We start from the raw sequence: 17,500 nt of genomic DNA on the forward strand, positions 1-17,500 counted from the left end.
TATCAGGTATAATGTCAGTAAATAATGATGTACTGTACATATGCACCTCTTACTGCATAACATATAGACAAAGGGTGACAGACTTGGGGGACGGAGGCACAAACACAGGGCCAGTATTGACACTATTGTGATAAAGTGAGAAATTTCCTGGTGTAACAGTGTTTTTTGTGAAATATCTCTTCTGAGGGATATGAAGTCAGTAACTCACATTGATGTCACCATGTACTGACTGCAATCATCAGAGTATGCTACTGCATTTCTAAAGATAGGAAATGTGTGAGTAACACACCACATATAAGCCTCCAAACTCTGGCCAGTCTACAGATAGCCCTACAGGTAAGAGTTTCCTCAACCGCATACCACTGTCATGCCAGACTTTAAATCATGTAGAACAGCCATATCCACACAAACCCTGTTAAACCAACATTACTTCAAATGTAGAACAGCAATACTTACATTCTTTCCCCATGTCTGGAACATCCCCCTCTTGTTTGTTGGCCTCTCTCCACAGTGTATGTTGTAAGAGGTATTTTCAACTACTCTCTGTGATGCTGTTTGTCAAACACCCACATGAATTGAATGAAAAGGGCCAACACCCACATGAAGTGCTTAGTTATAGGAGTGTGTTTCCATGCAATTGGCTATAGGAATTATACCACAGCTGTTCCATATGCAATTAACAAGTGGGGGACTGCAATTCATGCACAGGCCATCAGTTGATCATGAGCATTACTTACAGAGCTCAAGCTGCTGCCTATGCAAATCAGATGTACTTTTCCACATCCACTAGTGAGGGAGAGAGAGAGATTGAGAGAGACAGAGGCAAAGTAAGAAAGGAAGGGAGCAAGAGAGTAAGAGCCAAGCGTGTTTATGTATGATCCATGGGTGGAGAGTGGTATCTGGATATTATAACAGTTGCCTATATTGTTTACTAATCCATACTGTCCCGTAGTAATTGCACATGGCTATACACATTTATGGCTGAGGATTTTCTACAAAAACCTCTACAGTGTTTGAAAACTTTTGGTCTTGTAATATGGACAATGGGACATATAGGTCCTGAATATAATGATGTAGCAACAACCTCTACAGTGTTTGAAAACTGTTGGCCTTGTAATGTGGACAATGGGATATATAGGTCCTGAATATAATGATGTAGCAAAACACACACTGCAATGGATCCTGTCATTACACAATCACCCCAGCAGAATATTGATGGCACACACACATACCAGCATTGAGTTTCAAACTCCTACCTGACTGTATATTGCTATCACAGTGTTATGCGGTTATTGCATGTGCCACGGAGCTTACATATTGGAGAGCACTCCAAAGGTATCTTTGAAGGTGAGTGACATCAGCAACAGTGCTAAAGGAGGGATAAGGTAAGTGTAGTAAGTGTGAATGTCCACAAAAGCAGGTGTCAATGAAGACACACACACACACATTATCACAGTTAGCAGGATCAAGAGTAGAACTCCTACCTTACTAGTTTGCTACACTATAGTATTACACAGGTATTACAAGCGTCACAGAGCTTATATGGTGGGTACTTCACCAAAGGGTTATTTCAAGGTGAATGACATCAGCAGGCATGCTAAAGTAGAGCAATGGGAGGTGTAGTGATTGTGAATGGCTTCATTATCATTAATCTACACACGCACACACACACACACACACACACACACACACACACACACACACACACACACACACACACACACACACACACACACACACACACACACACACACACACACACACACACTTGCCAGGACTGAGATGCATAGGTTCATTGCTTCACAGGTGTGTAGTAGGTGAATGGGCCTGAAGGCTGTACAAGGCTAGGCAAAGGGAATACCTTTGCATCAGGTCACATGACAATGGTCTCCAGTGTGGCTCAGGGGTGTAGTCCCTGGAGTGGTCCCCACAGGTGGGTATTGTATTCACCATCTACTCATCTGGGCTACTATTGTGGGTGGCCAGTGATGTGCACTGCTTCCCATGTATGTGATCTATATTGCATAACATGGACAGTGTATGGGTTGTGCACATGTCCCACACACATGTTCTTTGATGTGTGGAAGTGTACTTGAGGTCTCTGGGGCATGCTGTGTGGATAGATTGTTAGCTTCTGATGTAGCATTCCTGACCTCATTTGGTGAGACCTGGCTATGGAACTGAGGTTGTGCTTACACCTACATTGACAGCATGATACAGGTATTCAGTGGAGTTAGTGGCATCTGTCCATACAGGGTATGTGTATAAGGCATGGTATTCCCTTTGTGGGTTACAGTTGCAGACTCTACAGTTGTTGCAGGTGTCCAGTGGGGGACATAGCAAAAAGGCCACTGTAAGCATTTGTTTGCCAACTAGAGGGATGAAACAGAGTGCCATGTCCTTCTACTTGCTAGATAACGCACTCAGTTAGGAGATGTAACACATCACAGCACTTTCTGATGTCAGTGGCACTGTTGTGGTCAACAGGCTTGTAGTCCACTGCAATCACAGCGTGGTTACTATCTGTGAGGCAATATGCAGGGATCTACCAATATAGTGGTTGTTGCCTAGCCAAGTGTGTTTGTGTATGAGACATGGGTGGAAAGTATTCTCTGAGTACTAGAAGGGTTGCCTATATTGTTCACCAATCCATAATGTCACATGTAGGGCTATGGATTGTCTACACCAGCCTCTCTGGCATTTGACATCTGTTGTCCTTGTAAGGTGGTCATTTTGACATATACTAGGTCCTCAACATGATAATTTAGCAAAACCCCCCCACAATTCATCCTGTTGTTACACAATCACAGCAACCACCACACAGGATACTGATGACAGACCCACACACACATTTGCCGGTACTGAGATTCAACCCCCTACTTAGCTATGTATTGCTACAATATTGTACCGCATTTATCACATGCACCATGGAGCATATAGGATAGATGTTGTCCCAAGGTACTTCTAAGGTGAGGAACATCACCACTCCTTGTAAATACTGGGATTGGGCAATGTAGTGTGTGAGAGATCCCAAAAATAATTTTACCCTAAATGCACATTTACATTTACCAAACCTCTATCTAACAATCATTACAGACCATTATGTTGCGCATTTCCCACATGCGCCATTGACCTGACATAGCTTAGGGTTGGCAATGGGTACTTATAAGGTGGATAATATCTGCAGGACTGCTAAATTCAGGCTCTGAGATGTGTACTGGGTGTAAATGGTGCCAAAACCTTTGAGGTACACACATACATATGTATACACACAAACACTTGCTACAGATGAGATTCAAACCTATACCTGTGTAGTTATTGCTACTGAAGTGTTCTGCATTTATGGCAAATGCCATGGCACTTATAGCACTGGCCCTTATCCAAAGGGGTATTTCAAGGTGACTGACATCAGCAGTCTTACTAAAGTAGGGCAATGGGAGGTGTAGTGACTGTGATTGGCCTCAAAATGATTAATCTCTGCACACAGAGTTTCACAGCTGCCATCTCTGGGATTAGAGCTCCTACCTAACTAGTATGGGATACTTTGGCATCGCGCAGTTATTGCACACGTCAAGGAGTTTATACAGCTGGCTCTTGTCCAAAGGGTTATCTCAAGGTGACTGACATCAGCAGGCTTGCTAAAGTAGGGCAATGGGAGGTGTAGTCACTGTGAATGGCCTCAAAATCATTAATCTCTACACATACACACACACACACACACACACACACACACACACACACACACACACACACACACACACACACAGTTTCCTTGTCTGGGATTAGAACTCCTACCTAACAAGGTACAGCATTACACAGTTATTGCATGCACCACAGAGCTTATAGGGCTGGCCCTTCTCCAAAGGGGTATTTCAAGGTGACTGACATCAGCAAGCTTGCTAAAGTAGGGCAGTGGGAGGTGTAGTGACTGTGAATGCCTTTAAAATCATTAATTTCTGTATGCACACACACAGTTGCCATGTTTGGGATTAGAACTCCTACCTAACTGGTATGTTACACTATAGCATTACTCAGTTATCACAAGCACCACAGAACTTATGGGACTGAGAAATGGCGAGATGGTTATTTCAAGGTGACTGACATCAGCATGAGGGCTAACATGGGCAATGGGAAGTGCAGTATGTGAGAATGGGCCATAAACAATTCCTCTGGAAACACACAAACACTCAGTCACACAAAACTTTACATTTGACAGGACTGGATATACAAATACTAGGTGAATCCTGATTTGTACTATCATGTTACATAGTTATCACAAGCACCACAGGCAATACAGGGCTGAGGGCTACCAAAAGCAAATGTCTACAGTGATTGACTTCAGCACATCATGTGATATTGGACAGTTGGATGTTTGTTGGGTGGGACAGTCTTCATGATGGCAATTTCTTTGTCACTGTCTGTCTCTCTTCCCCACATGTGTGTGTGTGTATGTGTGTGTGTGTGTGTTTGACCTATTATAGTGTGTTGGCCTTGGATATGTGTGAGTATTCCTATCCAAGGTGTGAGCAAAGCATGAATGGTGTGCATTGTGGTGTGTGTGCACAGACATCTGCGACTGACAGTTATGTATAGCCCACTGTTGTTATCAGACATGGACTTCATTTCTCTAAGTGTAGGAGCATGGGTCTAGGACTATTCACTGAAAGCACATTTCACTGAAACACATTTGACTGTGCACAATTCACTGAAAGCTTAATTCACTGAAAACACAATTCACTGAAACACAGTTCACTGAAAGTTATATATGGCTTTTTCCCCACTGTAGTGCAATCTTGGATTTAGTATATATAGTAAGGGGTGTGGGGGGGCACCAACCCAACCTATTTTAAATATTTTGAACTATATACATGGATACTTGCAATTCCAATAAATTAATCTTTTCTGAACATAATATATATCCAAACTATGTCGGGGGTGGTGCCCCCCACAACCCCTCTTACTATATATACTAACTCCAGGGTCGCACTACAGTGGAGAAAAGGCCATATATAACTTTCAGTGGAATGTGTTTCAGTGAATTGTGTTTTCAGTTAATTGAGCTTTCAGTGATTTGTGCACAGTCATTTGACTTTCAGTGAAATGTGCTTTCAGTGAATAGTCCTAGACACAGAGCATGCCCATTATGACCTTCTGCACTGAATGTGTGAATCCATTCCAGGTAGGTTGCACTCCAGTGCAGGAGCTTGTGTTCTACACCTACAGCTAGCAACCTGTTTCTGCAGGATATCTGTAGATAGGTTGACAATATGGAGTCACAATGGGTGAAAGATAGTGGGATACTGTAACTATTGTGTCTGTGCTGCTTGTGTTACATGGTTGGTGTTAGCAGAGATATTCAGACATATGTACTGTTTTACACTGTGATGTATTATGTCTTCAACTACTGACATATATACTTATCTGCTCACAGTTATTTCCTTGGAAATACAAGATGAATGAAGCTGTGTCCAGATTGTGGTCTGCGGCCTACATATTCTTGCATACTCATGCCATTCTGGAGGGGTAGCTGCAGACACTTGATGATGGGTCTGTGTAAATGGTCCAGCACCTTGGTACTGTGGTGGCTGAGGATCCTCTGCTTGTGCATCTATCGACATAACAGAATGGCCATATCCTGCTGTGGCCATACCTCTCAGCTCTACAGATTCACCCAGGTTAGCCAGAGGCAGTGGTCATATATCTGGTCAGTTCCCCTTCACATTGTGGTTTACATGCAGGTTTGTAGTAACCCATTACTGGTTTTGCAGGGAGGGGTAGTATGGACACACATCAGAGTTTCAGACTTCACACACTCCATGGCATCCATGCTTCTACACTACCCCACTCTGTTATTCTATCCTTTTCCTAACATTATGCGAGAGATATCTGAGAAGTATCCCTATAATTATCCCTTCATCCCAGTGGTATTTAGGGGTTGGTCCACAGTTCATGCAGTAGGACATGGTGGGCATGTAATGGGATTTGTCAACATGGCCTTGCATTTGTGTTCTGTGGACTGTGTTATGTTTTTAGTTGGGACCCCATGAGATAACATACATTGGCAGTACAGGTGAGGCACAGGCCTTTGACAGAGGACTGTAGGGCATTTGGTAGGGATGCAGGCCATCTGTAGCAGGCCAGTGCACTCTGTCACTCCTACAGTCCCAGGCTGTGAGCTGCTGAATTCCCCTGAGGTTATAGGGTAAGTGTGTGAGGTGTTAATGGCAATAGTTCCTGTCCATATTAATCCATTGTTCTCGATGCTGGCAGGGTACTGCTTACAGCTAGGGACACACCTGCATGGGACACCCCTTCAACAAGCTGCATTCTGTGGGTATTCCGATACAAAAGTGGAGGTCATACTGTACTCATTCCCAACAGCAGGGAAATAACCTGTGATAAACCTGTTGCTGATAGTGGGGTGAGCTGAGTGCATGTGTGGTATGGAAGCTTCTTGCAGCTGACTGACAGATATACCTGAGACATTCCCCTTATGCTGCCTTGTGTGGGGACATAGGCAGGCTCTTATTACTTTATAACTGTGCCTTTTGTGGTCTGCCAGTGATTGGCCAGACTACATCAGTATTCCATACTACACAGACAACTAATGTGCTGCTAACCTGTATGTACAATTCCAAAAGTTTGTGCAGTTGAGATTTAAATTTTATATACTCTGTCTAGGGTACTTCCACCTGTGTACTGTGTGTATGTCTGGGCCCACATTCATGGCATGTCCATCTTTCAGATGGTGACAGATAGTGACTTTTGAACAGTGAGTATGGATGACTGCTGAATTGGGTCTTGCTGGGATGCATTGTGGTTGGACTGCAGTTGTCATAACATTGCGCTGTCATTGACAGTACTGGCCATAGGCCACTGAGACACAACTCTCCATGCCTACATGCTGACTACTTCCACACAATATACAACACACAACAACCTAACACACAGACCCCTGCATATTGTACACATGCAACAATCTAGCCTGTAAATTGGGCCAGCTCAGGTAATCTGTACACCACTGTTATTAAACCCACATGAACATGTTACTGCATTTATACATAGGATTGTGGTGGGGGGCACACCTGACAACTGTAAACATTTGCTATGACTGTACTGGTATTTCAGGTACTCTGTTGGCTTCCATTTCGTTTTGCATTCTGACCTATCATGCAGACTAGAGGCATATCAGTAGAGTACAGATCTTAGGTTTTATTGACCTACATTTCAGTTTCAGACTTCTTACCCTTCAGAACTAACATACAACTGTCTGACCTGTTGTAGTCTGTCTGTGTAGGTCTGAAGGGGGGCTGTTCTCCATTGCCATCAGTTGGAGGCCTTAGCACGGTCTTTCTTTATGGTCATCTACACCTGTCCTGCTGGCTGAGGCTGTTGTTGGGTATGTGAGCCTCACTGGCATGCATGTCGGTGTCCTATGGACACACATTTGGGCCACCACATGTACTGCAGTGGGATTTGTCACCTTGTCTAGTACTGCCTACATTGTTGACACCAGTATTTGTTATGGATTTCATGCTGCCCATGTAGGTGTCCACTATCTGCTGCCATCCCATTCAGTCACCCGATTCCCTTGTATGCTCATATCTATACCATAGATACAACCAGCAGAACATACTTCTCCATTTAGCAATTGATAGAAAGAGTGACTTACCTTGTGGCTGTGCCAGTATTGAGGATGGTGCTGGAGGGCTGACTATGTCGGAGGCACATAGTATACTCCCTATACATAGTAAAGCACAGGTAGTGTCATGTTTGGCATCCCTTTTATTCTATGGGTGAGTCAGAGAGAGGTATCATTCCCTGGGTTCCTACTGTGTCAGTGTATTTGCTATACGTTACCTCTTTGCCAAAGTCTGGGCATACTGGGCATGTCTCCTTCTGCCTACATTGGCAGGCTCAGGGTTTTCCTCCTCCGAGTCACTCTGTGCCTGTGCTTGCCTTGGCAATGGTGGGGGGGCTGTGTGTCCCTGCCCCATGCTGTTCCTGCTGCAGCTGTATCCACAGGATCATATTGTGTAGCATGGCACATACAATGAAAATTTGTGTACATGTAACTGGAGAGTACTGCAAGGCTCCACTGGATATGTCCAGGCACTGGAACCATGACTTGAGCATCCCAAACACATGCTATATTATGATTCTGGTTGGTGTGTGTGCCTCATTATGGAGTTCTTGTTCAGGTGTGTGTGCATTTCTGATGGGTGTCATCAGCTCCAGCTCCAGTGTGTAACCAGCATTCCCCACTAGGTGGCCATATGGGATGTCCCCACTGGCAAATCTCTGGTACAGCTGTGTCATATGCCAGATGTGGGAGTCGTGATAGCTTCCAGGACTGCCAGCACACACATTCATGATAATGCCCTGGGCATTGCACATGACCTGGCAGTTGATGGAGGGGAAGCCCTTGCAGTTTATGTAGACCCTACCCCACTCACCAGGTGGTGCTTTAATGTGTATGTGCATGCAGTCTATAGCACCCACTACTTCAGGGTATTCTGCTATTTGGTGGAAGAGATGCATATTGCTGGTCAATGCCTCACAGGTGTTGAGGAAATATATGTGCTCATTGGCATGTGCTGACATGGCATCCAGGAATTGGTGGAGTACCCTTGATGCTGATGCCTGTGAGATCCCCATGATATCCCCAGTTCACCTTTGGAAGGTACCTATGGCTAGTATTCTTAAGCCTACACATACCTTGGTATCCACTGGGATGGGTTCCCCTCTGTTGGTTCTGTGTGTGAGGCCTGGCCAACACAGCTCAACAATTTGCTGTAGGATGTCTTTGTCCACCCTATAGCGCTCCACTATCTCCGGTTCATGTAGCCCCTGGTAGGTTACCCTTGGTCTGTACACTCTTGTCCTTCTCCTCACTGTGGGTTGGTCATCAGCATTCTCATCCTCATCACCCTCAGCCTCTTCTACATATTGATGTATGAGAGCGACAGCAGCCCCTATCATTTTGTTAGTTTTGTCAGGTAAAATTTCCCCATCTGTGTACACTGGTGGTGTAGAGTTTGTGGGAAAAAACAGAGTGAAAGGTGTTTGCATAGTTTATTGTAGTGTGCTGGGCTGGGCTGCTGCCTGTGTAATTGGCTGATTCTGATACTTTTCACCTGCCAGCTATGCTAGTTCTCCTTGATTGCCTTCCTACTGCTGTTTTCCCTTCCCATTGCCTTCCCGTTGAAGCCCCAAGGCACGCTGCACATACCCACTGCTCAGATGTGAACACAGTTGCTATTTCCTGTGGAGGTTTTTTTTTGTTTGTTTAAAACCTGGTGCGCAGCGCGCACACCCATTTAGGCAATGTAAACACTACTAGGCAGCCTCAGATACCCCCCTTCCTTAGCTGTGCTTATCTAAGGGCAAACATGGGCCACAGAGCTCCAATAAGCTTACAATATGCATGACACTGCCCCTTATGAGGTCATCTACCTCTTATGCTTATACTATGGTGTTGCTGCACCTACACCGTTGGTTGCAAGCTAACACTGAGGAGAAATCTGTGATTCAGTATCAGTCCCCTCATTTGCATGAAACTGACTGCTAATGCATGGTTACAAAACTGACACCCAGCCTTCCCCCTTAGCAACCACTATTCCATCATATCGTTGTCTTATGCATACCATTGACTACTATGGCAGAATGCTGATTTTGGTTTAAAAGCTTATTTCCATCTTTTTTTCATTATTTTCGGGCCAGTCCCATTTGCGCACCGCTGCCCTAAGCTTAAACGGCTGAAATCGGCCAAAAAAAAAAAGTTATTTTTTTATAATTTTGCAACTACTTCCCATGCCAATAGCCGTATATTTGGCCATTGACATGCCTACTACATTCAATACATGCTTTCTTTGGAGCTGTCATGTCTCCATTTTGTAATTTGCAGAAATGTATTCGGTTAGTAGCTGAATACATTTCTGCAGGCTACACTATTCCTGCACAGACACCTGTCTGCTTCCTGGATTGCTAATTCACCTCATTTGCATGGTTTTCACCTGCAAATGGGGTAATTAGCATACAGGAGCTGTGTCCATGCAGAAATAGTGTAGGAACGCTTGCGTATGTCCCGGGAGCTTGTTCCTGGATCACTCATCCGCCATATTGCATGCAGCAGCTCTTGCACTATTCCTGCATGCCATGCAGAGCTTGCTGAATCCCAGGGAGAATGTATAAAGTTCCTCCAGTTTTTATACGCTCTTCTCAAGCATGACCAGCAGCTGTACCTTTAGTTTATCCAGCTGCTGTCAAACATTTTAACTCTAATCCTTCCCCTTTTGACAAGGATGGTAAACAATTTTTAAGTTTGGGAAAAAGTGTTTGTTTCTGTAACTTTAATTTTTAGTTCTTAGGCTCATTTGTTGTTTATTTTATATTTTTATTTATTTAGCATGAGTTTTTCCAGGAAAGTCTAACTTGGAAGAAAACCAATTTTTAGTGGAGGCCTGGGGAGAAACACTCCAGATGCATGTTTTTGTATAATGGGATGGAAACCCACACAGAGAGGACATGTGGACTCCACATAGAAGACACTGCAGCCAAGAATCAAACTAGAGAACTTCTTGTTGGTAAGTAACAACACTACCAATGCACTACTGCACTGCCCTACTGTAACAAACTGGGAAAATATGAGGAATGTTTTATCTGCAGTTCCTCCCTGCGAGGAAAAATCTGCTTTGTGTGGTTTGGTTTCTTTTATTTTTCAGGTCACTAGTCATTTAAAATGTGTTTATGACAGTACATACTACATCCAGGGTGGTTGCTACTGGTACTGTATTGAGGAAGTTTGCCTGGATTCAGTGTCAGAACATCCTAGAGCAGTGATAGTGAACCTTTTGGGTTCAGTGTGTCAAAAATTCGGAAAATGCCTAATTTGACTCTGCTTGCATGCTATCCCCCCCCCCCCCACAACAAAAACTTAAATAAATAAATAAAAATAAATATAACAGCATGGCTTTCAATACATCAGGGATAAATCTCAACAGAATCAGGGACACGTCTAGAAATAAGAGACATGGACAGTTTTAAACTACTGGCAATATTAATTTGAGACACTGATAGAAAAAAATGAACATGAATTAATATATATTTTCTGAAGAAAAATTAGTCTATAAATAATTTTATTTATTTATTTATTTATTTATTTATTTGACATTTGTTTACTGGAGTGGTCTGACTGGGTCTACAAAACCCGTTTTCAGCAGAGACCCAGGGAGAAAAGCTCCACATACAGTACAATACAAATACAGTATAATCCAATACAATAAAGATTACATTAGAAATACTATACAAAAAATAAGTTGAAAGAACAAACTGCTACAAGATGTTGTAATATATTACTACACATCTAGTCAGTTCTATACAGTTAAAACATTACCAGATGATAATAGTCGCTCTCATTAGATATTGTCAAAAAAAAGTACGTAGGTAGTGCAGTGTGTGACACTGACTGTTGTAGTGCATGCAAAATAGAATGTTAGTTTGTTAGGAAAATAGCAGCCAGAAAGCTAGTGATGCAGATAGTGAGAGAGAGTTAAGAAGAATAGAAGCAATAAAGCCTGAGCAGTAGCTTAAGGATATGGTATAGAAACAGAGAATTAGTTAGAAGAGCCTTAGGATCTTGCAGTCTGTGAGGGATTGAAATGTGACAAAAGAGGAAGATCTGACACTAGGCAGGCTCTATGCAGGAGCAGAGCCATGTATTTCTGAGATGATTTTTTAAAGAGACTTTGAAATGGGTTAGGCCAGGCATAGACCTGGTAGCTAGAGGTAGTGAATTCCAATGTATAGAGATAGAGTATGAATACAGAGTGACCAGGTTTTCTTGTGGGTTTTGAGATAGCTAAGAGATTTTTGTCTTCTGATCGTAAGCATCGATTTGGTGCGTAAGGTGTAACTAGATTGGCTAGTTCTGGGCAGGCAATAGGCTTGAAAATAAGGTTGTGCGAGGTGGATAGCCGAATAAAGGTAAATTGGTTGGGTAGTTCAATCCAGTTTAATTCTAGGAGTGCTTTACAGTGCTGTGTGTGATATTTAGAGTTTGTGGCAAACTTTGCAACTTTATTGTACCACTGTTCCAACTTGTTTAGGGTAGAATTTTGTAAGTTAGTTAAGACAGGGGCACAATAAAGAAGAGAGGGAAGTAAAAATGTTTTTGCAACGGTAGTTTTGGTTGCTGCAGTAAAGAAATATTTGTTTCTATATGAGTCCCAGTTTTTGATGAGTTTTCTTTATATTTTGCTGTATATGGGGATCAAATGAAAGTTTATTGTCAATGATAAAACCTAGAAGTTTGGTTTCCTGCACTATTTCTATGGAAGTTTTGTCAGATGCAAGGATGTTGATGTGATCAGTGACAAGGGAGGTGTTTTGGGGATGAAAGAGTACTAGTTTTGTCTTCTTTGGATTAAGAAAGAGTTGGACATTTCTTAGCCAGGATTCTACTGCTGTAAAGGACTGTTGAGTTTTTGAGAGTAGTTCTAGTAGTGATTGGGCAGTGCAGATTATGGTGGAATCATCAGCATATTGAATTAGGGTCCCAGGGTGAGAGGCAGTGTGAAGGTTGTTTGTGAAAATGTTGAAGAGTAGGGGTCCTAGGATAGAGCCTTGGGGGACTCCAGTAGTGTTGTGGAGAAAGGGTGAGAGTTTGTTAGACCATTTCACTGCTTGTTTACATTCCTTGAGGTAGCTCTAAAACCATTTCACTGTGTTATGTGAGAAGCCTATATTAGACAGTGTGTTCAAAATTAAGGGGTGAGACATTGTGTCAAAGGCCTCGGAGAGATCAAGGAATACTGAAGCTGTATAGTATCCTGCATCTCTGGCCTTGTAATATGGGAATCAAATTGTTATCATTATTAAGTTTAAAAAGTTGCCAATTTTATGAGGGATTAAGTGGGACAGTTGAAAGAAATATAAGACAGCACACTCCTAGAAATGCAGACTACTTACCCTTTGCAGAAGTGCAACCATAAAGAGAAAACAATGTCAGCAGTGCCCTTTGCAGACTCTATCGAGAAAGTTTAGCAAAATAGTCTTTGAGGTTAATAACTTCCTTACCTCTGCAGCAGTGTTGTTGAATTGGCTCCTGGCACAAAATAATTCAATGCACTTCACACAAGCAACAAATTCAAAAGCAGTTTCTTTGGTAACTTGGGTATTGGTGAACGGTGGTGTGTCACCCAAAATTTTGTGGTGTGTCACTTTTGACACACGTCATGGGTTTGCCATTACTGTCATAGAGGATGTAAACATGAACTTTTACATTCACCTTTGGATAGAGATTTTGGTCTCACTGCTGCAAAGGTTATCAAAAATGTGATGAGAGGGTTAAGCTGATATATAGAGAATCTCTAAGATTTTTTTTTTATCCCTCCCTCTCTAAATTTTCCGAAGGTTATTTTGCTCCTTTGTCCATCTGCTACAAGAAACAAAACAAAACAGTCGCTGCAATATGCTGGTAAGCAGACATCAAAAAACAATGGTGGGGAGGCTCCCTAAAAGAAAGCAGGAATCCCCCAAAACAAAAGACAGTCAAAAAAAGTCAGAATGCATACGTAAGGGGCCTTGCCCCAACTCCCACCCTGATGGTCTCTTATCACTTCTAGAAAGTCATATTCTCCATTTCTCTCTCTTTGGAAACAAGTTATTTCAGACAAATGGGTTCTGAGACTGTCTCAGTTGGAAAAGATCCTTTTATGCAGAGAATTATTCCACATTCCCAGACCAAACCCCCTCTGTTCCCTCCTGTCCTACAGCACATGTTTTATCAGGAGTGAGGTAATAGAAGTAGTTCATTGTCCCAACGCGGAAGAGGTTTTCATTCAAGAATGTTTCTGATGCCAAAAAAAAAAAGAAAATGCTTGGAGATAGTCATGGACCTTTTTCTTAAACCAGTTTGTGATAGTGCCCAGGTTCAAGATCCTTTCACAACACAATCTCTTACCCCTTCTTCCTCATTTTAGATTTTTTGGTAACCTTGGATTTAAAAGATGCTTATCATTACATTCTTATCCATTAAGGCTTCAAATGTTCCTTAAGGTTTTATGTATCTGGATCACATTATCCATTCTCTGCCTTAGCCTTTGGGTGATCTACTGCCACAAGAGTGTTCACAAAGTGTCTAGCTCCAGTTATAGCACATTGCGGGCTACATAATATACACATTTTTCCATATTTAGATGTCCTGCTTATTTATGCAGACACTTTTTTTTAAGTGTCATTAATCTCTCTCTCTGTTGAGAGATCTCATATGCAGGCTGGGATTCCAAGAGAATCTCAGTACAAAGAGCTTTTTCTCCACAGGAAAAATATATCTACATTTAGATCTATTCCAGGGTTTTTCCCCTGCTCCTTCTGGCTTTACACATACAGCCACTATGGACTGGGGATGAGCAATGTCTTCTGTGATTGTTGGGGTCCTCTTAATAGACAAAGGAGGGAATACCTCAAGATTATGTGTCTCATGGCATCTATGATTCTCATGATACCTTTTTCAAGACTCCACATGAGAAAGATACAATGATATCTGAAGTCTCTTTGGTCCCAGCACCAACATCCATTATCTTTTCAGATTCCAGTTCTGGGGTGTGTGAGAAGAGAAATCACTTGGTGGAGACATCAAGTATCCTGAATTCAGGTCAGTCCCTCTCTCCTCCAGCTCCCAAACATTCAGTCACCACAGTTACCTTGCACTTTGCTAGGGGAATAAAAGTGCAAGGTATCTGGAACAACACACACAAGACACAACCATATAAATGTAAAGGAGAAGTTTGCCCTTATCAAGGCACTCAACTCTCTAAATCTGCTTTAGTCCCCAGAACCACTTCTAGTTGTAATGGAAAATACTACAGTGATGTGGTATATAAAAAAGCAAGGAAGAACCAGGTCTTACCTCCTTTGCAGACTAGACATGTTATCATGGGATATAGCTTTACAGCACAATCTCACTCTACTTCCTACTTCCTACATTCTGTCAGAGCAAAACTGTGTGGCAGACAAGCTGGGCAGGATAAAGGCAGACATTCATGAATGGAAACAAGATCTGATCCATCTGTTGGAAGTTCCTCAAGTAGGCCTTTTTGCCTTCCCAGTGAAAAAAATCAGCTGGTAAAATTCTGCTACAAGACGTCATGCAAGAATGCCGAGAAGACAGATGTCTTTTTTGTTTCCGTGGAAAGGGATATTCCCGTATACTTTTCTACCCTTTCTGATATTCAAGGTAATTCTGAAATTCAGAAGGAATCCCCCAAGATCACTGTGGTGACTCTCTTTTGTCCCAAACAATAGTGTTTATCCCTTCTTTTGGAACTGGTCAGGGGCAGTTAAGAACTTGTTTACTGAGGATGTGCAGGAGATACTAATAGGGGCAAGAAAGTCCTCTACTAGAAAATCATATACTAGCAAATGGAAAATGTTTTCTAGTTAGTGCTAAAAGCATAACCAGAACCCATTCAGATTAGTGTTTCCTTGTTTTACAATATTTGTGCAAGTTGCTTTAATATTTGCCTGTCTTACTTCTCTGTCAAAGTTCATTTGTGTGCCATTTCAGCATGTTTGCCCACGGATCCCCCCCTTTTCAAGGCATTCTCATGTCAACATATTTTTTAAAGGAGTTTTGCATAAGAGACCTCCAAGAAAACCAGTGGCTCCTTCTTGAGACAGTAGTTGTGTTAGAAAAGCTAACACTTGCTCCATTTGAACCAGCTTATCAGGCTGACTTGAGGTTATTAAGATGAATCTGTTATTCTACTATCTTTATTAGTTCGTAAGCACATTGTTTTAAAGCCTTAATGTTACATTGTTGCCTTGATTTTTATTTTGTTTTTACCTTATCTAGAATTGTGCTGAGACATTGGGGGGGGGGGGGGGGGGTTGTGAGAATTCTGCAGAATGTACTGATTATTTTAATGAATGCTAATGCAAACTTGTTATTCTAATATGTTTCTAAGTTTATCATAGCAAAGTTTGTAACTATCCCTGATGTTATGCCTTTGGTCTGTGGTTATTTGCGGCTTTGCAGTTATGCTGAGAGGTTAGGAGGTTGGTAGGGGCTGTGAGAATGTTGCACAATGTATTTGTGTATCTCTGTGGGACTGGCTACCTTGATGGGTACAGGGCCTTGATGTAATGTAACATTGGTACTAAATCCCAGTCAGTGTGTGCAGTGTGTGTGTGTGTGTGTGTGTGTGTGTGTGTGTGTGTGTGTGTGTGTGTGTGTGTGTGTGTGTGTGTGTGTGTGTGTACCTATGTGCATGGCTACCTTGATGGGTACAGTGGCTTGTCATAATGTAACATGGTACTAAGTGCCAGCCAGTGTGTGTATGTACCTTTGTGCATGTCTACCTTGCATTGGTACTAAATGCCAGTCAGTGTGTGTACCCTGGCACTTTGAGTTTTTCAATGATCTGACACTATACAATGATCTTAAATAGTGCTGAGTGGGCTTGACAGGGAAAAGGACATGACAACAACGTGGTCACACTTTATCTTCTCCTGGGTAGGGCATTCAAAATGCTAGTACTGGCCCTGAAGAAAAGCAAGCCTTATAGACATTTCTAAGACTGATGCATTATCTTACAAAGTTTATACCTAATATTTCTAAGATAGCTATAACTAAGAAAGCTGTCACAGCAAGATGGAGCCTGAGAATTAAATCTTCACCCCGGGGATCACTCCAATGGCTCTACTTGATAGAAGCACTGGAAACTAACATCAGGCGGCATGATGCCAGGGCACTTCTATGGCCTAGGCTTGTAAAGGCTCCAGGGCCATTAGCCTAGTACACACCTATGAACTTATGAACCTATGAACACGAAGGCTTTCAACTGCTCAATAAACTAGTTACAGACACATTCAGTGTTAAAATACCATCATATGAATAAACCAGTTGTATTGCAAGTTGCTGCTAATTAAAACATTGTAGGAGTTGATCGAGAAGCTAGACCAATCACCTAGGGAGCAAGAGCATTTACAGACTCACACAGGTGGTGAGTGCCTTTTGACATTTCAAGGACAATAATTGTAATACTAAGACAAGCAGAACTACAGGTGTGATGGTTTTAATTCAAAGTCCAAGGCTGAGGCACCTTGAAGCATTCATCCTTCTCCAAAGTATAACAGTCTTGGAGTTAGTGTATATAAGTAATAAAGGTGCTAGGGTTGCAGATGAGGTGACCATCTCCTCCCTGCAAAAAGGCTTTAATGGTGTGAAAGAAAGCTTTGAAATTCACTCTTAATTGCTGATGATTTTCTTCAGTTGTAATTTCAGGTTCAGCGTGTGTGATAGGGAGACAAAAGAGGGTAGCTTAGATAGAAAATAACTGTAAGAAATAGTATATGGATGTGAGTAAGTCTGTGGCTGTGTGGTAAATAAGCTTAAGTTGAAACAGACCAATAACCTTTGCAAAAAAGTCTTTGCATGTGGCACCTCCAAGATTGCAATGCATATTACCTAGTTTATAGAGATACAATCTGAACATAA

At 42.2% G+C, this 17,500-nt stretch overlaps 1 protein-coding gene across 1 annotated transcript in view; it reads left to right on the forward strand.

Annotated features, from left to right (window-relative positions):
- LOC122800440 (acidic mammalian chitinase-like) overlaps window positions 1-17,500 on the forward strand; it is a 468,856-nt gene that overhangs the window by 116,437 nt on the left and 334,919 nt on the right. The window lies entirely within an intron of this gene.

The sequence above is a fragment of the Protopterus annectens genome, chromosome 4.part0 (genome assembly GCF_019279795.1).
Source record: "Protopterus annectens isolate FY-2018-M chromosome 4.part0, PAN1.0, whole genome shotgun sequence".
NCBI classification, from domain to species: Eukaryota; Metazoa; Chordata; order Ceratodontiformes; family Protopteridae; genus Protopterus; species Protopterus annectens.